This window comes from Protopterus annectens, chromosome 5.part1, assembly GCF_019279795.1.
Source record: "Protopterus annectens isolate FY-2018-M chromosome 5.part1, PAN1.0, whole genome shotgun sequence".
NCBI lineage: Eukaryota > Metazoa > Chordata > Ceratodontiformes > Protopteridae > Protopterus > Protopterus annectens.
Window position 1 is genome coordinate 459,351,639 of NC_056736.1, and position 25,897 is coordinate 459,377,535.

The 25,897-nt window shown below is 39.9% G+C and overlaps 1 protein-coding gene across 2 annotated transcripts in view; it reads right to left on the minus strand.

The window, feature by feature from the left end:
• Nucleotides 1-25,897, minus strand: part of LOC122803484 (galactosylgalactosylxylosylprotein 3-beta-glucuronosyltransferase 1-like) — a 783,044-nt gene that overhangs the window by 546,272 nt on the left and 210,875 nt on the right. The window contains exon 2 of one of the 2 annotated variants that reach the window (XM_044073116.1): nt 8,126-8,260. The exons of the other annotated variant lie outside the window; for it this stretch is intronic. The gene's annotated coding sequence lies outside the window, so the exon portion shown is untranslated. The remainder of the gene's footprint in view (nt 1-8,125; nt 8,261-25,897) is intronic. 2 annotated transcript variants of the gene reach the window in all.

A 25,897-nucleotide genomic window follows, 5' to 3' on the forward strand; every position in this document is an offset into this window, starting at 1 on the left:
AATCCCTAACAGAACCAAGATGCTATCCTCCAAAAAAAGCAAGTCAATCTGGTGGTCCCCTGCCATAAACAAACTACAACAGAAGAAAGAAACTGTTGCAAAAAACAATAAAATCCCATGATTGGAGGAACTCCCTGGTCAGCCTCAGTAAGAAGCTGAGATCCCTCATAAAATCCTCCAAAGCTAGTTATGAAAACAAAATCACCACTGACTCTAAAGACAACCACAAAGCAGTCTATAGCTATGTCAAGAATCTCAGTGGCAACACTCAGATCTTTTCTGAGTTACAGCACAATGGCACTAAATATACAGAACCAACTGATATTGCCAACATCCTGGCAGATAGGTTCAGTGCTAACTTTACCCCCTCTTACTCCCTAAAGGGCCCATCTCTATACCAGAAGAATGCAAAGTTCCTGTAATTATGGCTGCAAGGGTATAAAACACACACTCTCCAAAGCCAAGAACACAGCATCCATGGGACCTGACAACATCCCAGGCTATGTTGTTCATGAACTACAGAATGAACTGGCACCCCACCTAAGTACCATGTTCAATCATAGCCTCACCTCAGTTTTTGTGCCCACTGAATGGCGCACAGTGACAGTTATCTCACTCCACAAAGGGGGAGCCACCATGGACCCCAGGAACTACCGCCCCATTAGCCTGACAAGCCTGGTCTGCAAGTCTATGGAATGTATCATCATGGAACTTATAAACAGTGACATTGGTAATCTCCAAACTCTGGACCCCATCCAGTTCGGGTTTGTAAAAGGCAGATCATGTCTCCTAAACCTGACAGACTCCTTTGAAGTGGTCACCAAAGCCATAGATGAGGGTCTGGTGGTTCACACAGCCTATCTAGATCTTGCCAAGGCTTTTGACACCATAGCCTACTCTGGAATTATAGATAAACTCACTAAACTAGGTATAAATCCCTATGTCACAAGAAGGGTTGCCAACTGGTTCACTGACAGAACCCACACTGTAAAAATAGCAGACTCCAAATCTGACTTCAGACCAGTGACAAGTGGAGTACCACAAGGTTCAGTCCTGGGTCCTCTCCTGTTTGGTATCTACTTCTCTGAAGTACAGGCTAACACAGAAGTTCTTTGGCTAATGAAGTTCACAGATGACTGCAAACTAGGAGCCATAATTGAAACTCCTAATGATGTTGAATCCTACAAAAGTGCCTCCCTGAGACAGATGCCTGATGTCAAAGCCATGGCCTCAGTCTCAATGCCAAAAAGTGCATTGTCATCTCTTTTGGTAAAAAACTCTGTACCCATGAACTACCACATAGGCAATAGTCTACTTAACACCGAAAGTGTGATAAGAGACCTTGGGACACAGGTAGACAGTAGTCTCTCTTTTGATAATCACATCACCACAGTAATCAGGAAATCCTTCTACATGGCACACCTCATCACAAAAGGTTTCTCATCCAGGAAAAAAGAGGTCATTGTTCCCCTCTACTCGTCACTCATTAGACCCATTATAGAATACAGCATCCCTTTTGGTATGTACCTCGAAAGACATCTACAACAACTGCAAAGGCTGCATAAATACCTCACAAAGAGGATTACTGCCCTCAAACAGATGTCCTATGCAGACCATCTCAAAAAACTCCAGCTTTACTCCATGACATATCTCCTACTCAGAGGTGATCTCTGCCTAACATACAAAGCTATGTCAAAGCCAGAGCTGTTGGACATGCTCCACTTAAAGAAATCCCAATCCCTCCAAGCTACACACTCTAGGGACCTAAACCTTGTCACCACAAAACATGCTGGAGGGATAGATTCCTGTCCCAGAGACTTCCCCATACTCTGGAACAAAGTATCTATCTATATCAAACAAAACTCATTAGCATTCTTCAAGAAAAATCTTGATGATTGGATGGGAGATAGGAAATTCAGCCTGAGGATCACTTCTGTGGCTCTGCTTGACAGGGGCACAGGAAAATAAATTTCTTGGGTGACGAAAGCCAGGGTACCTTTTTGGCTAGGCTTATATAGGCCCTAGGGTCAATAGCCTAATACCGACCTATTAACCCATGAACCTATGAACCAGCAACCAGGGTGACCGATAGAAATCAAGGCAGAGTATAGCAGTAGCGCGCACACACACACACACACACACACACACACACACACACACACACACACACACACACACACACAGTATGAGTGCACATATGTTACCCTGACTATGTGAATATGGGTAGAAACAGTCAAGTAGTCTTAACAAAAATTTCCTCCACAGGTCTGCCAGGTAAGAAAAGGTATAAAGTAGCTGTAAGAAGGCTGTAATTATACACTGTGTACAAACATGCCACTGCCCAACTCAAGGCCATAGGTTGTTGTAAAGTATGGTAATACCTGTAGAGTAATGATTAGAGCACTTCAAGCATATACAGTTGTTAATTGACATCCCCCCCACCTTATCTGCACCAATAATCTAAACACATAAATCAATGGCTATGTTTCTGACCAAGCCTACTGTTGGGACATGTGTCCTATTGTTTTACAAATGCTGAGATGTTTTTCTATTAATGTTCCCTGTTCAAATACTATCATTGGGCCTGTTGCTATCAATGTAACCTGCACGCCATTATAATGCCCATTGTGCTGCCATATATGCATGTGTTCTGTTTGCTATGCAACTGTTCCAAATCTGTTATTTTGGGTTAATGGAATACTTATGCATGCTGTTATAACTAATCCTGGAATGTATTTTTTCATGACTAACCAACATATGTTGCAAAACTGCAACACCATAGCATGTCTGGGAAGGCTGATCCCAGCAGATCCACCTGTACTGCCTCAACTGGCCGTGACACCGGGCCCCAGTACATCTGGGACCCTCTTCAGGACCTCCTCGTCTGCTAGTCCTGCATCACCTGTGGGTGGAACTGCCTCAGAGGATGGGGCTTGACCCCCCAAGCCAAGTCCAGGGATTGCTGGATACTGAAATTTGAAAGGAGTTCAGAGATCTGTTATGTCAGTTTGAGGGCTGTGTGGCACATCTAGAGGGTTCAGCATGTCCTTCCTGCTCAGCCCCCAGCACAGCCACCTTTGGGGCTGTGAAGGTGCAGTGGTGACTCCCCATGGGTGGGGATCTCAGTCCGACTGTATCCATTTGGGGACTCATGGGCATCCGATTCCCAACCACCCCTCCATGTCCTAGGTGTTTACCCCCACATGTGTCATACACCGCCCTTGTCTGCTGTCTTGTCTGTCTTCTTACCCAACCTACCTCCTCAAATATACCTACTATCCTTCCCTAACATCCCACGCTCACCTTAAAAAAAATGGTCAATCTGTTCCCACAAAAAATGTCACCCCATATATAGCTGTCCATTTCGTACACATGTCGACTGGACACATGTAATCTGGTCTAATTGGCTTCACAACACATTATTGTTGTCCTCACCCCTCTCTCAGGGGTTTGAGTGTACAAATATACCTCTAAATTCTGTATATATGCACAGCTGTTGCTGTAGAAGAAATGGACAGCTATGGACCTTCCCTACACACGTCCTGCACGTCCCTAGCTATTTTTCATAATGTTTTTCCCTCTGCATGCCCCCTTTTTCACCATTTTCCTATCACCCCTTTTTTCTTTTCTTTTGGAGAAATTAGCATGGGGGTAAGTGGGTGTAAGCATGTTTGCACGGTGCTAAGTGAAGCTAAGTCAGATTAAGCACTTATAGGGCTAACTGTGTGTAAGCATAGTTCACCATAAGTTAGCATCGCTTAGCTCCACGCAAACCCATGCAAACCCACTTACAACTGCTTAAAAGTACCTTACTCACTCTGTATCCAACAGCCCTGTTTTGCCTAGCAACAAAATAATCAGCCCTTGCAAGTCTTGAATGCAGGACCCTATAAATCATAGCCACAGCAATTTACCACTAAGCCATCTGAGCTATAGAATTATCTGATGCTTTTTCAAACATATAATTCAGTAGAGTCATTCAACAGTAGGGAAAAGATTCTGTAGAATTAGTCAAGTTTTGTGTGTGTGTGTATGTATGTATATATATATATATATATATATATATATATATATATATATATATATATATATATATATATATATATATATATATATATATATATATATGGGACACGGACACTTGCGCAAATTTAACTTTTCAAGTCAAATTTGTGCTCACACATACCCGAAATTTCTGTTCATCGAAGCAGCAATTTCGGGTATGTGTGAGTGGTGTGCCGGTCGCACTATGGTGCGAGTAAGGGAATATTCCTTTACTTCACTGTAATGCAACCTTGGAGTGAGAATATTTAAGTAGGGGGTGTGTGGGGGGTGCAGGGGGGCAAAGCCCTCCTGCAAAAATATTTATTTAGTGGTTTTGTATTTTTTTTTTCACAGTTTAATGGAAGCGCTTTTTCGATTAAAGCACTTTCATTAAACTTTGATCGGAATATATGGATTTGGACACTTGCTTTTTCTCACACACACACACACACACACACACACACACACACACACACACACACACACACACACACACACACACACACACACACAAACACACACTTTTACAGTTGCCAGGCACACACTTTTACATTTGCCAGGGCTGTGATGACAACTCCTACCCATTTATTTGTTGCTAGTACATTGTTATTCATTTATCGGACACACCACAGAGATTATGGGGTGATACTTGTCCTAAGGTACTACTAAGGTGAGGGACATTACTAAGCAGCAGTAAGCAGTGGTATCCCATCACTGTGTACCCAACAGCCCTTGTTCTGCTCAGCAACAAAATTATCAGCCATGCCAGTTCTTGAACCCAGGACCCTGTACACTAGAGTCAGAGAACATACTACTACACCATATGAGCGGCTGAAATTATTCTTGTTTCTTCACACTTATCATGCTGTCTGCTCATTTAACATTAATGAAAAAGCCAGTAGTCCAAGATCTTGAACATAGGACCCTGTACACTAAAGTCAGAGAACATACCCCTACACCATCTGAGATATAGGAATTGGTCTTATTTTTTCACAATTATCATGCAGTCTGCTCATTTAACATTAATGAAAAAGCCAGCAGTCCAAGGTCTTGGACCCAGGAACCTATACACTAAAGTAAAGAACATGCCACTACACCTTCTGAGCTCTGTAGGAATTGCTCTTGTTTTTTAAATCATATCATGCAATAGAGGCATACAACAATAGTGAGAAAGCTCTGTGGAAACATTTGTGTGTTATATATATATATATATATATATATATATATATATATATATATACATGTATACATATATATATATATATATATATATATATATAGATATATATATGTCTCTCTCTCTCTCTATATATATATATATATATATATATATATATATATATATTTATATATTGTAGCCATACCTTAGAACCATACCTATCAACCTGTTAGTGCAACAGTGATAAACAAAGGCTGTACAAAGGGTGGGAAATGGGCCACGTATAGGGACATAATCAGAATATTGCTATCATAACTGAACAGTTATACAGCAACAGGTTGTGTATCAGCAGAACCATCTGAATGTTATGAGGATGGGAACTCACATGTATGTTATTATTCACTGACATAAAATCCTTGGAGTGGAATGGTATTACAGGACTACAAGAGCCACATATCTTGCTTTGGGCTCCATACTGTTACATAGTTATTTCACATGACAAACAGATTATAGGACTGCAGAGTGTCCACAGCTATCACAACAGTGGGGCCTGTACAGTGGACATTTGGTAGTGTACTGGGTGGACCACACAAAAGTGTAGCAAAACCCACCCCAACAAAACATACCAGGAATGAGATTCAAGCCCCTACTTACGTAGCTACTGTTACTAGAGTGTTATGCATTTATCTGCTGTGCCACAGTAGTCCAAACATCTCTTTAAAGGTGAGTGACATCAGCAGCAGTGCTAAAGGAGGGGAAAGGGAAGTGTAGTAAGTAGGAATGGCCTCAAAATCATGTCTCTACAAACACACACATTCTTTTTTATTTGCCTGGAGTAAGATCAGAACTCCTACCTAAGCAGTTTATTGCACTATAGTATTATGCAGTTATCACAAGCGCTACAGAGCTTAGAGGGCATAAGGCTGCTCAAAGTGATGTTTCAAGGTGAATAACATCAGCAGGAGTGCTAAAGTAGGCCAATGGGAAGTGGACTGAGCATGAATGGGCCGAAAATCTTTAACCTACAAACACATACATATACACACATTTGGCAGGAATCCTATTAGAACCCCTACCTATGTAGTTATTGGTATTATGCAGTTACCATACACACCGCAGAGCTTATAGGTTGGAGAGTGTCCCAAGGTACCTATGTATGGTGTATAACATCAACAGCACATGTATGGTATGTCAGTGTTAGTTGTACTGGGTGAGACTGGCTTCCAGCTACTTTCTGCCGGATGTGTACACACTCACAAACACTTTTATACACACTAATGCACGCACGCACATTTGACAGTACTGGAATCCATAGCTGCAATGCTTCATAGCTGTGTACTAGGCAGATAGCCATGGAGGTTTTACAGGGTAGGCCATGAAATTACCCTGGCAGCATGGCACCTGACGATACTCCACAGTGTGTCTACTGAGTATCGTCATGGGGTGGTTACCAGGGTGGGTATCCTATTCCCCATGCACTCCTCCAGATTTCTGTTGGAGAGGGCCAGTGGTATGGTCTGCTTGACATGTATGTGGCATCTAGTCTAGAAAGAAAGAAGGAAAGAAAGAATACATTGGCCCATTTTCCTCCCATTAGTGAAATAGACGCCAAGGTATGTAAACTCTCTCACCTGGCATAGCTGTTCATTTTTTGCCTCTGGTGAAGAATCCACTCTTTTCAGGGATAGACCCATAAACTCTCATGTGAAGGTACTAATTTTCATCTGATCCACTTTAGACAGCATCACATTTGTCTGTTTGGAGATCATACTCACTTGAGGCTAGGAGGGAAGGCTAGCTGTCACCCTCACATCTCAAAATGGATAGGCTGTTCATGAAAAAAAAAAAAAAAAAAAAAAAAAAAACACAGAAAGGGAGAAAAGCCACTCCTTTGGCAATGTCTTGCATACACATTTAACATTCCTGAGATAATGTTTGGAATGCAAGAAAAACCTAGCCAAGCTAGAGTTTTCACTGTGTGATACCTTAAAATTCCTGTAATAGAGCCCCATGGGATATATGCGAATGACCCCTTAAGGATATTAAGTGTTTCAACTATATGGCTTCTGAATGCCCATGATTTATTTTTCCTTTTTAAATCTTTATAGACAGATTGGTTTAGTTCTTAGTTGGGATATTTTGTAGACATCTTAATGGTTATGGACATCAGATGGGTTTAAGGACCCTGTGTTTCTAGAGTACAGCCAAACAGTCCACTTATGCTGTGCTGATAAAGCTATAAGAAGACTGAAATGTGCTGTCTACAGTTAGTGGAGTTTGGCTTTATTGGTCTAAATCTGTGCAAGACTTAAAAAATAAAAACATGAAGTGATAAAAACAAAGAGTATGTCGAAGTGAGAAATGATACATGTAATCTGATTTATAATGAATAAAATTGCAGTTAAAATGTACAAAACCGCAATTTCTAAAGTGTGTGTATGTGTGTGTGTGTGTGTATATATATATATATATATATATATATATATATATATATATATATATATATGGCTTTGTCCCTGATTCTGTTGGGATTTGTCCCTTTTTGGTTGAGACCTATGGGTAGGTGTGTGTGTGTGTGTGTGTGTGTGTGTGTAAGAGGTAGGTAGGTAACATAATTCTCAACTGCCCAGATTTGTGCAGAATGTCCAGATTTTTGCCCCATAATTTTGGTCTGTTCCTCATAAAAAGGACTGAATTTTCAGACTTCATATTCTTTGATATACAATGCTCAAACAGCAATTGTTTTAATTGGTTCCTTATAAATAATGATTTTTTTATGTCTGCCTTAGTGATCCTTGAGTTAATGCTCCTATTTTCACTGCTCTTCAAGTGTAAAAAGATTGAAAACCACTGGTGTAGCAGACATTTCCCATCATACACTCCACTAGTGATTAATCCAGTATTGTAACTGCAGCTTCTCACCTCTTGTGTGGCTCACAGTATTAGCTGTTCACTATCCCATGGTAGTCACTTGCTGTTGCTGAGTCCTCAACAGGGTTTTCAACCCCAAACTGGTCAGATTAGCCATTTAGTTTTCTGTACTGCTCCAGGTACTGTCTTGGAAAGATAACAAGAGAATACTTAGTTTGAGGACTGATAGACACTGTGTTTTCTTTTGCTTTTCTTGCTGGTGTGGGGTTTATGGTTGGTTATTAATGAATACAAATACAAGAAATAACTATGGGATACTAAATCTCAGACAGTATGAAAACAAACATTAGAATGCAAAAAATAAATAAATGACATATATTATTTCTGCCTTTTAATTTTTCCAAGATGATGGGAATGGACTCCATTCCTAAGTCGAAGTATGATTAAAGTTCATGAAATTAGTATTGTTTCAATTTTTGATGTCAGCCGGAAGTGCTCTTCGCAGCACCCGCAATGTGTCCAGTAATGACTCCTTCTGCATTTCATATGAAGTTACTTGCATTGCTAACATATCTAAGTATGACTGTAAATTCTTTTTTTTATGAGACCCATTGTTCCTACTGGTACTGTCTGGGTATCCTTCCACATTGCTCTTGTTTCTGCCTGCAAATCCTGGTGTTTTATGACTTTGTGTCTCTCTCTCTATATGCAAGACACTTTAATTACTGGGTATAGTAATTTCATTGATCAATGCTACTTTTGTCTTCTTTTCATAGACTACTATATCTGGTTTTCTTGCATCTATTTTTTGAGCTATTGGTAATGGGTGATCCCATTTGATATAAACCTCGTCATTTTCTATAATGCTTTGTGGCTCATGTTTCCAATGCTTCTCAGCTACTTCACTATTATAATATTTGCACAATCCCCAGTACAACAGTCTTGCCACATTATTATGCCCTTCAGCATACAGTCCTTCTGCCATTAGTGTATGACACCCAATAACAAGATGTACAACTGTTTCCAATTCCGTTTTACAAAACCTGCTTTTGTCAGTTTCTCTGACATGTTCAATGGACATTGTAAACCAATGTGTACATAGTCAACTATCCTGGGCCGCCATTATTAACCATTCATCTTTTGGTTAAATTCACCCTTTTCTGTAGTCTATCCATACCATACTTAGATTCCTCCCCTTTTTACAATTCTCAATTATGACTTTATTTAACCATAAATGATCCTTTATTCCATATGACTTTTGTTTGTTATCCCTTTGTTATATTGCTGTGATTGAGTTTTCTTCTAAATTACTTTAAACTCTTTTGGCATCAGTACAAGTGTATAGTTTATATATCTTCAGAAGACAAGTTATTGGTCTATAGTTTTTAGGATATCTTGCGGGTTCAGTCTTAAGGAGGGGTATAGTTTTTTTTCTGATGTTAATTAGGTTGATGTCTGTTCAGGATGTCCATATAAATAGTTCTTACTCATGGCTAAAACTTCATGTAAAGATGTTAATACTTTTAGCCAGAAGTTAGGTACTACATCTGGGCATAGGGTTTTCCATTTAGGAACTTTTCTTAATTTTGTTTAAATTTCTGCGGCTCTTACTTCATCCCATTTCTTATCCTGTATATTTTAATTACTTATTCTTTCTTTTACTTCCATCCAAGTATCTTTGTTATATTCCATAGGATCTTCATAGATATTTCTCCAAAATGTGTCTATTTCTTCTTTTTTTGGTGGTGTTTCTATTCCTTTTGCCTTGTTTCCCAATTTTCTGTAAAACATGTTTTGCCTCATCAATAACTTGCTTATTTTGTATTTATTCTTTATATTTATCTGCATATCTTCTTTGTTCTTCTGTCTATGCTTATATCTTTAGTTTATTATTTGAAATAGTGTTTTTATCAAGTCTATCATTCTGACTATTTTTGTTGATGTGTTCCCTCTTCTGGACTCTTCTAAAAGTGACTTTTCTTGTCTTAATTGCTTTACAGTTTTCTCTAGTCATTACTTCCATGATAGCATTTGATTTCTCCCATTCCTTTCCCTTACTACCTTGTATTTTTCGGGTCTATATCACATAGTCGAAATTCTGTAAATCCAAACACCATATGTTTGAACCTATATGTTCGAACTTACAGAATTTCAAACACATAAAACCCCCCCCAAAAAACACAAGAGAAAATAAAGGGTTGTAAGCAGGGGGAAAGCTCCCCTGTACCCCCACTCTTTAAATATACTAACTCTGAGACCACACTACAATGCGTTAAAGGGAATTTTCCCTTTATTGCACTGTAGTATGGTCTCGGAGTTGGTATATTTAAAGAGTGGGGAGGGTAGGGGCGCAGCCCCCCATGTGGAGGGTGCAGGGGGATTGCCCTACTGCTTATAACTGTCAGGAAATTGTTTTGTTCTACAATTCCTCTTTGTGATCTTACTTTTTGTATTGTGAAATTTTCCATATCTGGGTGTCTTTGCCTGTACTTCTCTTCAAATATCTTTGGAGCTGCATTTTTATTGATTCATTTGGTTTTCCCCATTGCTTAACTATTGTATCATATCAGATCTCTCTTTCTTTCCCGTGTCCATATTTCTTTTTATACCATTTAAAATCTCTAGATTTTGTTCTTTATATTTTTGCACTTCTTGATTTTTTTTTCAAATGACCCAAGGTTTCTTAGTCTATGTAATGTTTTTAATGAATCTGTTGTATTAATAAGCACAAATCTGCATATGAAGCTTTTGAAAGTTTTTCTTGTGTAAATATTTTTCTTTCCTCTAATTTCTCTCTTAATCTTTTTGTATATCTTCTGTCCAGACATTATGAGCTTCTTGCATAGTAATAAAAATACATACCTTCTTTTTTATCTTTAATATTCAACTCAATCATCTTTATGGCTCTTTTATGGCCTGTCAGTTTTTTTGGGTTTTTTGAGGACTACTACTTCCTTCTACAACAGGGGGGGGCATCCACCCCTGAGCCTGGCCTAACCCCATTTCCAGAATGTTTTTGTGTCTTGAGGATTCAACACTGTCATTTTTCCCATCCTAGTACCAGTGAGCCTGCCAGGATTGGGCACTTCTTTATCCTGGGAATTGTGCACTCAGCTGTCTTTTTTTTTATTTTTGACCTACTTCTGTTCTGATATATGCTTTATAAAATACAGTCTGTATATCAGTGTTGTCTTGGTGAGATTTTTGTAAAAACAGGGTCTACCTCATGAAGGTGCTCACCAAGACTAGAAGATGAATTCAGTTCCAGTAATACTACTGTCCTTTGTTTGCTTATTTTATCATCTTTCCATTTGGACCTCCCACCTCTCCATTCAGACACCTCCTCTCAATTTAGACCCCCCATCTCTTCATTCGGACACCTCATCTCTCCATTCGGATCCCTCATCTCTCCATTCGGATCCCTCATCTCTCTATTCAAACCCCTCATTTCTCCATTTGGACCAATGTAAGATAAATTCTGATAATTTAGAGTTATGATAGTTAATAATTTAACAATATGACAGAGAAATGCATTTTGCAGTCACAGATAGGGGCAAAATAGTCTCAGACATGTCAAATATGAGATGTGTTTGTTGAGTGGCAGGAGACATAGGAGGTTAGAAAAATGATTCACTTGGCTAAAAGTATAAAAAAACACTAACGGAAACAGTTTGGGTCATAAATGTACTGCAACTCCTATATCACAGTTTGAGCCATATACAAAACAGGGGGTAAGCAGGAACTTACAGAAATAGTTGGACAGAACTGGGGAGAAATTTGGAGAAAAGTGTATTATAGAAAGCTGAACAACCTATATGGGTTTTGTGTGTCCTGCTTACACCCGTGTGCATTTCCTTAAGGCATTCTGATTTCCTCCCACCTGCCAACATGTGATGCTTAGTCAGTATACATTATCCCTGCATGTAATCCTTACTGTTGTGATGAAATAGTATATAGATGGAAAAGTCCTGCAATCATTAGTCTGCTTACCCAGTTTAAAATAATTAAATAAACAGTTATCAGTAGGGTGGTGTGTTAACGTTGCCTCCTCTAAGGAGAGACCCAAGATGAGAATTTATTAAGATTAATATTATTTACTTTCAAAACCTCTGAAAACAAAAGACATATCTTACCATTATGTCCACTAACAACACTAAGATTGAACAAGATCACCAGGCTAAACTCCAAGGTGTCATCATTGATGACCAGCTCAAATTTGATCAATGCATTAACTAAGCCATAAAGAAAACATACCATAAACTAGGCTATTTACAAACAGGAAAATTATTCCTCACCAATGAAGCCCAAAAATAGCATTTATATCACGTTATCGAAAGATGAAAATAGCGAACGCTATTTCATCAGCCCCAAAACACCTAAACATGAAAATATCGAACATTTAGAATAGCAAATTTTTTCCCATGGAAAAAAATTTGCTGCTCCGAAACACATACACACAACACAAGCACATCAAACAAACAGCAACCACACACATACACTTAAACTCCTACATCTAACGCTACACTAAACTAAACATACACTACTATCTACCCACTTACCTTAACCCAAACCCTAACCCTAAGGTCTGTCACTATCGCACACTCACCTAACCCGCGCCCTAACCCTAACTCACTTAAACCGCCCCTAACCCTAAAGTCTGTCACTATTGCACACATGCCTAACCCGTGCCCTAACCCTAACTCATTTAACCTGCCCCTAACACTAACGTGCAAACAATCGCACACTTACCTGAACCCAACCCGTAACTTTCCACCACAGCGCTAAGAGTAGCAAAGCCACAGAAACAGCCAACTGAATTCTTTCCCAAGGAAAGAATTTGCTGTTCTGCAGCTTCGCTATTCTTAGCATTCGCTGAATAGTGTTCGATACCAGAACATTCGAAATTTTAATACTTCGATGTTCTGAAATAGACCCCAAAAATAAATAGCATCTGCTTACCTGCTGCCATCTCTGCTGTAAGCTTTCCCCATTTTCCGTAACCTGCAGGTCACATTGCTGGCAGAGCTACAACAATTTTATCATAAAACTACCAGATTTGATGCAAACCACCACTACCAGTCGCACCACTGTCTAGCACTCAGGGAACTTAACTGGCTACAGCTATACACTACCTGTCTTTATCACAATTTGTTATTGTGCACAAAAACTTCCAGAAGCTAGACGACTGTCTAATCATAAAAACATCATAAAATGGTAATACCCAGAAAGACAACTAAAATCAAAAGACAAATATCTGTTTGCCATAATCAAATCTTACATTTCAGCAGGGGACTTCCTATTCTCAAACAACATTTCAGACGTGGAACTCCACACCTCTAGCACTAAAAACAGACCAAAATGAAAATTACTTCAAAAAAAAAAAAAAACAAAAAACAATTAAAATGTCATTTTAGAGAAAATTGGATCTGCTGTTGCATCTTACAAAGATGACAGCCACATTGCAAAGATATTTCATCTCTTTATCTCTAGAACAAATCCTAATTTCTTATTACAATAATTTCCTCCTACTCTCAATTGACTAGCTTTCTTACTATTACTATCTCTCTAATATAATTGTTTTCTCTCCTCTTAAAAAGTAATTTTACTATACCAAGAACCTACTGTATACTGAAACTAATGTGTTTTCGTTAAGTATCAGCGTTTGTAAATTCATTGCTGCTTGTAAACCGTTTCTTTGTAGAAATATCTCCTTTTGTATGTATATCATTTTTTTGCTTAAGCTATTTTATGCATAATCTCATACTGTACATAATTCCCCAGTTTTGTTTAAACTTTAATGGTAGTTGTAATGATTACACAATGTGTGCAGCTTTTCTCACCAGGCTTCCCTTAAAATGGGTTCATGCTAATCTGCTTTGGATTATTCCAGTAAACAAAGGCAAAATTAAATAAATAGAATGTATAATGGATATTAGAAATTTTATAATGCTGTGTTTGGTCACCCATTTTTCCCACAACCATTAAGTGGAGCCCCAATGACTTATTTGTGCAATCACTGATTATTTTGTGCAATCACTGACTCACTTTTGCACTCACTGACTCATTTGTGCACTCACTGGCTCATTTTTGCAATCACTGATGGATTTGTGTACTCACTGACTCGCTTGTACACTCACTGTCTTATTTGTGCACTCCTTCATTGCATCTGTGGACACTGGGCATGGGAGGGGAAATGTGTGGACTGTGAAGAGTCACCACACCTTACCAGATTTTTTAGTAGCACAGTCTGCTAGGTACCATCTGCAGCAGGTCCCAAAGACACCAGTGTGTGTACAGTACTTACCTTGCAAAAGTAGGTGGTTTATTTTTTTAAAGACTGTTAACCAAGAAAAAAACACTGATCCACCTAGAGAATTTTCAGGCTCAGCATGGTAGAAATACAGCCAGAGAAACAATAAACTTTAATCAATATTAATTCAAGAGTGATAATGTAAGGGCAAGCATGCAGAGAAGTGTAAGTCAGGATAATATGTTGCATAAATCAATACACTTATAAGTAGATGGATGCAAGAATTTAATCAGTAAAATCAGTAAGAAGAGTATCTGTGCCCTGTCACATCATCATATAGTATAATGTTTCTACGGAGATAATAAGATACAAAGAACAATGTATTTACAGTATCTACTAGTGTTGGACATGGGATGTAAAGAGTGTGAGGTATGAGTGAAATAACAGAAAGAAGGGAAAGGAGCAGACAGTAAAGAAAGAGAAAAATAAAGAAAAAGAAGTATGGAGGCCAAGGAAGAAGTGTGTATTTATCTTAGCCAGACTCAGACATTATGGCCTTTGTTGCATGAATTTGGGAATATGATTACTGTTAAACCAGGATGTACCCATCTGATGAAGTATCATTTTGACAGAGGGCCTCAGTGGCCCATCAAACAGGCCCTTTATGTAGTGGCTGAGTGAGTTAAGTAATCCCTGAGAGAGGAATAATAGTAGATGTTGGATCTGGGGATAATCTAAGAGTCCAGTTGTTTACTTCTGTTTTAACTTTTCTTTTTTCTTATGTTAAAAATATAACCTAATAAATATACACTTTATTTTGAGTTTTAATATGGAGTAATGGTATATATTCCTGATACCTAAACTAAACTTGTCTTAAAGTGAGAAAGCTAACATGGAGGCAGGGTTTGGGGTGTTTGGTGGGAGGGAGTCAACTAAGGGTACCACCAAAATGGTTCAGACTGAGCCCAGAAATTGCTAAGGCTGGCACTATGTGCAAAGTAGTTTAGTTCAGAGGTTGGTAAAAGAAGACAGTGGGTTAATGAGCAGTAGGGGTTATAGACACGGAGATAGTTAAGGTAGTGCATGGGAAAACAACTGGAAGAGGAATGAGTGACAGCTGAGAGATTAAGTGTAAGGAAGAGAAAAATAGGGGAAAGGGTATGTTAGTAGTACAGGAGAGAGAGCGAAAAATAAGGTGAAGGAAAAAAGTAGAAATCAGCCTGTGGGTAAAGTGCAGCTACATAGTCTGTTTTTCAGTCGGTTATCTTTCAGTGCCTTCAACTGTTTTATATTGCCCAGAAATCTGATAGTACTTGGAAGGTTGTACCATAGTTTAGAGATACAGACTGAGTATAGTCACCACATGAGTTATTAGATTTGTTGGAATCAGCCATAGTAAGTGCAATGGAGCATAAGTATCCATTTGTCACATGACAATTGATGAGGTTGGCCTGTCAGAGTGTATTAAGTGGGTAGCCAGTTGAGGGTGTTTAGGGCTATGCAGTGGTGGCACAGCTCTCAACCTCTTGATACAAAAAATCTGTTGAAAGTCAAAAATAATGGGCAAATTTTAAATATTGTTCTTAGAAAGTTAAAAAGTTGCTAAAATAAAAGGTCTTGTGTTACCATACATTTTCTGAAGGACATGAAGTCTAAAACTCTAATGGCTGTTATTATATAGTAAATTCAATCCTCACTGATTTGCCACAAAAATCCAGAAAACCACACACTTTATGAGGAACAGACTAAAAATATGAGGTGAAAATCTGGACAGTTGAGAGGTATTAGTGATGGGTTCGATTGGGAGGTTGCATGCAGATTTAATAATTTTACTGTAACATTGCTCCAGTTGATGTCTGGTAGAAGGGTGACTATTTGTAAATAGTGTTGATGCATATAGGAAGAATGGGAGGAGAAGAAAGGTGGCTGATATGTACTTACTATTCGATTATACACACGTCGAGGTATAGCATGACATTTTATACTATTACACAGCCTTTAAGTGAAATATCTCAGACCACCTAATAATTTGTAGCAGAATGCTTTGGTATTGCAGTGAGGACTAATGTATGTCAGTAAGCATTTTTTTATAAGATAATGATCGGCAGATAACATCACACTCTGACTTGAAGAAATACTTGTTCTCAGTTCCATCTAGTAGTACAAGGCCCAGCAGATCAGTGTTAAATTAGAAACATAATGTATAATCTAGTATTTCTAGAGTACAAGACACTTACAACATTTGTACTTAACAACTTGCTGAAATACATAGGTAACCTCTGCTATACCAAGCATGCAAGATATAGCCAGAGACTGTCTGTCTATGTTTCTGGCACAAGAGAACTAGTGCTTATATTTCCCTGCCTTTGACCACATATAATTTTGCGCAATAATGGGAAGTACTGTTCTCGCATTAGTGTGGATCTAGAAAAAGAATGACATTATTCTTCTGTATTGGACTTTGCATAAGTGTGGGCCTAGAAAAAGAAAGACACTATTCTTCTGTATTGGACTTTGCATAAGTGTGGGCCTAGAAAAAGAATGACACTATTCTTGAGTGTTGGACTTTGCATAGGTTTGGGTCTAGAAAAAGAATGACACTGTTCTTCAGTATTGGCCTTTGCATAAGTGTGTGTCTAGAAAAAGAATGACCCTATTCTTCAGTGTATTTTGTTTTCCTGTATAGTACACATGCTGACAATGTGCACCACTCTCAGTAAACATTATGTTCACTGCTGTCAACCTCAGCAAACTTATGTTAGATAAACAGACAGGTAAATAGACAGATAGAGGGATATATAGATGGGATCAGTACAGTTCCCCGACGGAACTTTCTGCCGAAGCAGAAATCACCGAATATATATAACCGAAAGTGCTGTTCACCGAAGCAGCACTTTCAGTTATGTATGCTGGTTGTGCCGGTCGCACTACGGTGCGGTTAAGGGAGAATTCCCTTTTCCCCACTGTAATGCAACCTTGAGTAGTAATGGACCTTAAGTAGGGGGGGTGTGGGGGGTGCAGGGGGGTTTGCCCCCCTGCATAAAAGAAGATTTATTGTTTTTTTTTTTTGAACGGACTTTAACGAAAGCGCTTTTTCGGTGAAAGTATTGTGGATTCGGACTATTGAACTTTCGTTCAATAGTCCTAGATCCATATAGATAGATAAATAGATAGTTAAGTAGCCAGATGGCTCAATCACTATGTGTTACTTCTGATCTCTATAGGCCATGACACAGAAAGCACAAAATAAAACATGCACACATAATCACACCTATGCTATGCAAGGCAGTGCATGGATGGTTCACACTGTGCATCAGAGATAACCATACCCATGCAGGTTAGGCAATAGGAATGACACAGTCATCATCCCTTGTGCAGATGAGAGATACAATGTCAGGTGACAGTGACATTATGATATGGTAGGGACATGGCAAGTGAATTCTATAGCCATTACTCTGGGCAGAGTTTGTAGAGTGTCGGGGTTTCATGTCCTCTAGTGGTGGGGTTGAGCTGCAGTGTCATGACCTCTGGTGATGTCCACTATGGAGAACTGCAGTGATGGGGCTTAATGTGGCCCACGTCAAGGAAGCTGTGGAACTACTGGCTCGTGTGTGCACCCTGATGGGGTTTCTTTTGAGTACCTACAGAGCATCATCACTGTCCATGATTTCATGACCTGGATGATAGCTATGAGCAGATATATTGCTCCATGTGTTGTCAAATTATATTGATAGGATAGAGCTATAGGAATGTTCACCAACAGCTTGATGACACAATCCAGGGATTTACCCTGAGTAGCATCACTGTTCATGATTGTTACAGTACACGTGACCAGGTCTGGTAGGGTGTGTGCCCATCGCTGACAGTGATGCTGTCTCTGCAATGATCTGTGCAGTCTGAGTAGGGCCAGTATGTGTCCAGCCTCATCACGTCTGAATCATCACATGACCATAGACTGTATGGCCCAAAGAGGTAGATCAGAATTCGGTTGTCATGTGTCTCGTTTTAACACTTACGGATGTGACATTTGCCATTAGTGACCTTGAGCAGCATTGTCATCACCCCGCCCCTACACTCCATTTCATTGTGCAGATGGAGCACACTTGCCATTTCCACAATGCCAACACTAACAATTATGTTTGGATCACTGAACTGCACAACCACTGATTTATGCTGAGTGCTGTACTCAAACCAGGGGCAGACCTGAAGTCATGGAGTCAATGTAAACCTCAGTGTCTCTCCCTTATGGTGGGTATATGTTCACTTGAGACAGTATGAATTTCAGATGCTGTGTAGACTGGGGAAACACAGGTAGCCCAGGTGAATTTGACACTTACATGACACCCACCATGTACCAATGAAACTAAGGGGTCATCTTATACCTCCAGAGGGGGCTCTGATGTTAGGGATATATTTATGCACTCTGGCAGTAAAGTTGCAGACAGTGTCACTATGTCACTGGACGGTGTCAAATTCATGCTGCCATCATCATCAGCCACAGATGATCTGCTGACATCAGGAATGTGCTGCCCTATTAATTTTATGTTATTTTAATTTAACTGGGATAGAACACTGATACCAATGGATCTATTTCAGTCGCATACCAGTATATACAGAAAAGATATATGACATTATATACAGAAAGGATGGCAGAATACAATATATACAAAAGTGAGTATCATAATTGACATGAGGATATAATGGCAACAGATAAAAACACAATATATACGTGCTTTATATACAGACTGGAAATCAGAGTTAGCATGCTGAAAGAATCACAATAAAACGTAGTGTCAGAGCAAGGTATGTTGAGGGAAGAAGGGCAGGAACAGGTTAAGTTATATGTCCAGAGATAGCAACTATATTTTCTTAGAATCTTGAAATGTGCTTTTAATTTAATCAGAAGAAATTGGTAAGAAGGGAGAGAGAAAGAGAGAGAGAGAGCTTACCAGAGTCTAGGACCAAGGACTAAGAAATCATGTTCTGTGCAGTGAAGCCTACTTTGGATGGTTTGGTGGAGAGGACATGAGTGGCTAAGATGTCTAAAGTTGCATGTTGGTGCATCTCTGAATAGTCTGGAAGCAAGTGGGGGGAAGGTGCCATTCTTGATAAGTTTAAATAGCTGAGAGGCATGTAGAAAGTCAGCACATTGTTTCACAGGTAGCCAGCTATTTTTTTCAGTGGTTTTGCAGTGCTGCTCATTTCTTGGGGGGGGGGGGGGAGTGGTGAATCTGCAAATGGCATTTAAAATGGACTGACTGGTGGATACATTTCTTTTAGAAGTTGCAGGAATTAGAAATAGACAATATTCTAGCTGATTCAGTAAGACATCTTTGCCTATGGCATTTCTATATTGTCTGGATAGAATAGGGGAGATCCTGTTAGCCCAGAAAAGAAGACACTTTTTTTTGAGCATGTAGTCCAAGTGGAGTTAGAAATTTAGGAAGGAGTCCAAGCAAATCCCTAGTTATTTGAATAAAGTGACATTTTCAATAGTGTTATTAATATGTTCAAATATTTTTGTGACCTGGAGATAGAAGCGAGCTTCTACCTAGTGTCAAAAAGCATTGCTTTTGTTTTACAGGAGTATATTAGTAATTGTTTATTATTGATCCACTGAATAAGGGCATCGAAACCAGCCTGAAGTTTGATTTCAAGAGAAATGATAGAATGGCTAGAGTGAAACAGGACCTTGACATCAACAGAAACAGGACAGGAAGATTGGGTAAGTCAAGTTTAAAATAGAAGAGAGGAAAAATGCCAAAACAGATCCTTGATGGACACCTGTCTGCAGAGGGACTACAGGAGAAGTTGATGAACTGAAATTCACCGAGAAGTGGTGGATCAAGGAGTAGCTTTTCAAGCAGGGCATTAAGAGATCACTAATGCAAATTTCAATGAGATGGTAGGAGAAATGAATGATCGACAAAATCAAACGCTCTGATGACATCACTAAAAATGGCTCCAGTAAATAGGCCTTTGTTCATTCCAATAACATTGTCTCTGAGTGTCCTGATGGTCATAGATGTATTGCAACCAGACCAAAAACCACACTGCTTTTGAGATGGTATCGGTTGAGTGAGTTGCAAGTTAAGTAAAGTAATTTTCCGGAATCTTTCGTAGGGTAAGGAGAAAAGAAATGGCCAAAAATCTGATGGATTGGAGGGATCGGGTTTCTTTGGGACAGGTTGTATGATGGCACTTTGTCCAGATATTAAGCATAATATCAGGGTAATAGACAGATTGTAGATGTCTTTAAATGGGGTTATGATGTTGCCTCTACAGTGGGAATGTTACTGAAATAAGAAAGGAAATTAGGGGATGAAAGTTGAGAGAATACAGAATTCATGGAGGGAAGGCTATTCCATCCTGTAAGACAGCTGACCTCTTTCTAGAAGTTTTTGGGTGATTTTATTAGTGAGGTTTGAAGTTATTTTATCAGGTGACTTTTCTAACTTCTATATACATATATGTGTGTAGATAGATAGATATATAGATAGATATTAATGTGGTGTTTATTGCAGTTACAGCCCAGAGGTAGCTGAAAGGTTTTATATATATATATATATATATATATATATGTAGAAGATCCTATGTAAATTAATCCTGTCACATGTGCAGCACTGTACCGTAAAAAATGTAGCAGGTATTTCCTACTGACACTTGGTTGGTCGTGGACAGTCTGGCCACTAGATCTATACCAGGGATGATGTTCTGGTCCTCTTTCCTAGACAGGGACATCACTTGTCAGTGGAGTACCCTCTCTGGTGGATATGTCTGTGGCAATGTTTGATGTGTTGTCCTTTGTATGGATTGTCATATCAGTTGCCATTTACCACAACCATTGCAGACACATGTTCTGGCTGTCAGCAGCATTCAGATCATGCAGCACTGCATTCCATACCTAATTCTGCTACAGCTTGTTTATGACACCTTTGTCCACAAGGAGCATGCCATGTATGTGGTGTGTCTGCAGTAACACCACCATCTTCTGGATGGTGACATTTTTTATCTGTTGTCTTTCACGTGTGCTATAGCAAACCTTTTACACCTATGGGTAACACATGACACTTAGTGGGTAATTATGATGTACTGTAAAAGTCGACTACTTAAGGCATCTGTTCCTGCCCCTGCAGCACCTGCCTTGCTGGACTTGTAGTGCTCTTCAAATTCCCTATCTGCACATACTGCAACAGTAGGCATGGTCATCATATCTCCTTCTTGCATCTCTCTGTTTGTCTCATGTAGTGTTGTCACCCCCTTTTACCATTTGATGGGGGTCATCATATCCCTTCTGGTGTTTCCATCTCTAAGTGCATGATACTCATGCTGTTTCTCACCACAAGTGGATTTGGGACATGCTACTTAGCTGTCTTCCCACTAACTCATAACTCACACCATCTGTCAGTGATGTGTGCATACTTTATTTCACAGCTTTTTACATCATCCACACAGGTGTTAATTATAATATTGGGATAAATTGCTAAGCAGATTTTCTTCCTTCACTATTTGTATCTCCAAGTGAGCAGAGTTACTATATAAAGTCCACTATCTCATAGTTTTTCATCTAGAAGAGTTTTCATACAAAATAGCTCTCACATTTTATATCATGATAAAAAGGGCCGCCTCTTAGCAAGGTGTTGTGGTGAGTTGGGTATGCAAATGAGGCCATTTAGCAACACTGTCTTTGAACTGCTGCCAGAAAGAAACATGCTAATGATACTACCCATACTGGCCAGCACTGGCTGTGCTTCTCATGGTGCTAAGGAAACATTAGCCAGCCGCCTATTTTGAGCATTTTCTGGCTTGTTAAACTTGATTTCTGCATTAGTAACTGTATTTAGAGCACAACCTAGAGCTGTTTACTGAATTTTCTGTTTGCACTTATTTTTAAACAACAAAGAACAATGCAGGACAACCTTCCGGTAAACAACGATGATAAACACTGTTTAGCACTAAAAATTTAGCAGCTATTTTATGAATTCAATGGACACACTATTGGTATACTTATTTTTAAAATCGTTTTTTTCTCAAAACTTGCATTTTATCTGTCTTTTGCCTAGCACTCTTGTGTGGGGTCATTTACTGCACTGTTATAACTTGTTGATACTTGTGAACCTCTGCTATCTCTGAAAAAAACAAAAAAATCTTGCTTTTTTCCCACTTTTCTGAGATTTAAAAAAGTTCAGTTACAGACTTGCTGTTCTTGAATTGTTTGTAAGCTTCTTGGAGGCCATTTTTTGCTTGGGCTAAAGGGAAGTCTCTCTGTTGATCAGTGACAGTGAAAAACATTGAGCAGCCTGCCTGCCCCTGTGGGAGTGGTTACTGACTTGAAACTGTAGTTTTATTGGCCATTTTGGGTCAATTCCAAACTCCTTCATCTTCCTCTCTTAAAACCCTCTTTTGTGCGGTTTTGCGCATGTTTGTGCATAGCACAACAGCGGGCAGCCCCGCCTAATTGGGTTTAAACTATTCCTGGCTCCACAAAGTCTGCTCTTCACTTTTTCCCTTCAAACTGCTCTATCTCTCAATTTAAACACCATATTCTCAATCTAAGACCCTTCACTGGTCCAATTAAGTAATCCTACAAGTTAGCACTATTAAACCATAAGCACTACTTACTCTTATATGCTCTACGATTACCCTGTCTTCTATTGGTCCGTCTTAAATTCAGTTTCCCTATATTACTCTAGCATGTCCAAAGGTCAGTCAATGGTTTCCTCTCCAGTCCAGCTGGTGAATCTGGGAATTTTGAGGCAATGTTACAACTGTCTCATGTACATGGACAACCCTCTCCTCCTCCAAACAGGTTCAAATATATGTGAGAGATGCAACTATTTAGCCAAACTGGAGGCTGAGCTCTCTCATCTCAAACCTGGTATAACCAGTCAGGAGGAGAAGGTAACCTCACACAACACAATTCCAGTATCACATAGTCCCACCACATCAGTGTACCAAACACAGAAATACACAAAAACATACTCAGAGGCTCTAAATAAAAATCTACCTAAGCAACAGAGACCTCCAAAGCAGACATCCAAGCAAATGCTACCTCAAAACAAAACACGCACAACACATATCCTACAAAGTCAGTGTGCCAAGCAGCCACAGCCCTTAAGGCTGAATAACACACCTGATACTCTTGTAATAGGTGACTCTATTGTCAGACGCACTGACATCCCACTCACCAGGCTGAATAAAGAGATGGTCACGGTGAGCTGCCTGTCAGGTGCTAGGATCAGCCACATAACGCAAGCACTCAGGTCACTCCAAAGCAAATACAAATATGACTCAGTCATTGTACATGCTGGTGTGAATGACCTGAGACGTACCTCCCTGGACTACATGAAAAGAGACATAGAGGAGCTCTCTCATCATGTAGCCCAGGCTGGTATGACCCTGACCTTGAGCAGCATCTTACCCTCACCTAGAATGATGCCACAGTACAAAGACAAAATGATCGATTTTAACAATTGGCTAAAATTTTGGTGTCATTCAAAGGGGATCCAGTGTCTTGTCAGCCTGGGATGACATGCTCGACAAGCCACATTGCTTCGCTAGGGATGGCTTGCACCTGTCACCACTGGGCTTTCGGATATTGACAAAGGCTCTTGCCAACCCCATAGTGCCTTTTTTAGGCAAGGCTCAAAAGTCAAACTCACCCCCATAGACAGCACAAGGAACAAGAAACTAAGGGTAATGCTGCTTAACGCCAGAAGTCTTAACCTCAAGATGCACGCACTTGATGCTCTACTCAGAATGGAGAACATCGATATCTGTGCAGTGACAGAAACCTGGTTCAAGGCTCCAGAGAGCACCCCAGCACTACCAGGCTATACCTCATATCATGCTTTTCGGCCCCAAAACCCGGACCGAACCACAAAAGGAGGGGGAGTTTCCATATTTATCAAGGATATCCACATATCCAGGTTAGTGGCATTGCACGAAGTATCGGAGACCATTCATGTGCAACTAACAGTGGGCAAGACTGCTTTTCTGTTTATAGCATCCTACAGACCACCCTCTCAAAGTCAGGAATCTCACTCGGCTTTCCTGAAAACATTGGAGAACATGAAGATCTCTCCGAACACCATTATATTGGGCAACTTCAACTACCCAAACATTGACTGGGAGCACTACTCAAATCCCAGCACCTTAGCCCAAAGGTTCCTGGAAATTATAAACTCAAATGCTATGGAACAACTAGTCACCACTCCCACAAGAGGGGACAACATACTAGACCTGATCATTACCAACATGGGGACTCTATGCTCCACACCAGAAGTATATCCCTCCTTGGTAAGATCAGACCATAAAGTAATTTCACTGGATGTCCACATCCCGACCCCACCCCCAGCCCAGAAAACCACAGTGAAAAACTTCTCAAAAGCAAACTTCTCACTTCTCAAAACCGAAGTGGAATCCTTCAAGGCCCCAGGGCCAGTAGAAACTATGGCCCAAACTGCAGAATCCTATATAAACGCATTCTACGGACATCTCCAGGAATGCATGGATCATGCTATCCCAAACAAAACCAAGGCCCAATCATCCAAAGGCAGGCATCCAGTCTGATGGATCCCTGCCATAAATAAACTGTACAACAGAAGGAGGAAGCTACTACATGATAGAGCAAAATCCCTAATAGGGAAGGCATCTCTGATCAGTACTAGCAAAAAATTACGATCCCTCATAAAATCCTCCAAGGCCAGCTCCGAGAGAAAAATTGTACAGGACACCAAAGACAATCATAAGGCTTTTTTCAGTTATATTAGGAACCTGGGATGCAACTCCCAGACTTGTTTTGAGTTGATTCTAAACGACAAAAAATACACTGAACCCACAGACATCGCCAATATCCTGGCAGACAGGTTCAGTGCAAACTTCTCCCCCCCCCCAAAAGAGCAAGTATCTATCCCAGCAGAGGGCTGCCTTCCAAACATCTCTGATGCTCAGGTGAAGGCTGCCCTCTCCAAAGCAAAAAACACTGCTTCCATGGGACCAGATGGCATCCCAGGTTGTGTCCTACATGAACTCCAAGAGGAACTAATCCCTCAAATAAAATAGCTATACAATCTCAGCCTCACTACAGGATATGTACCCACAGAATGACGTACAGCAACAGTGGTCCCACTCCACAAAGGTGGAGCCTCTACGGACCCTGGAAACTATCGCCCCATAAGCCTGACTAGCTTAGTCTGCAAGGCTATGGAGAGGATCATCATGGAGCTCATAAACAAAGACATTGGGGACCTACAGACACTAGACCCTACCCAGTTCGGCTTTGTCAAGGGCATATCCTGCCTTTTGAACCTGGTTGACTTCTTTGAAACAGTCACCAAAGCCATAGATGAAGGGAAGGTAGTCCACACAGCCTATCTGGACCTTGCAAAGGCATTTGACACAATACCCCACTCGGGCATCATAGATAAACTATCCAGCCTAAATATAAACCCCTATGTCACAAGATGGGTCACAAACTGGCTCAAAGACAGAACCCACAGAGTGAGAGTTGCTGGAGCCATGTCAGACTCGAAACCGGTCACAAGTGGCATCCCACAGGGTTCTGTCCTGGG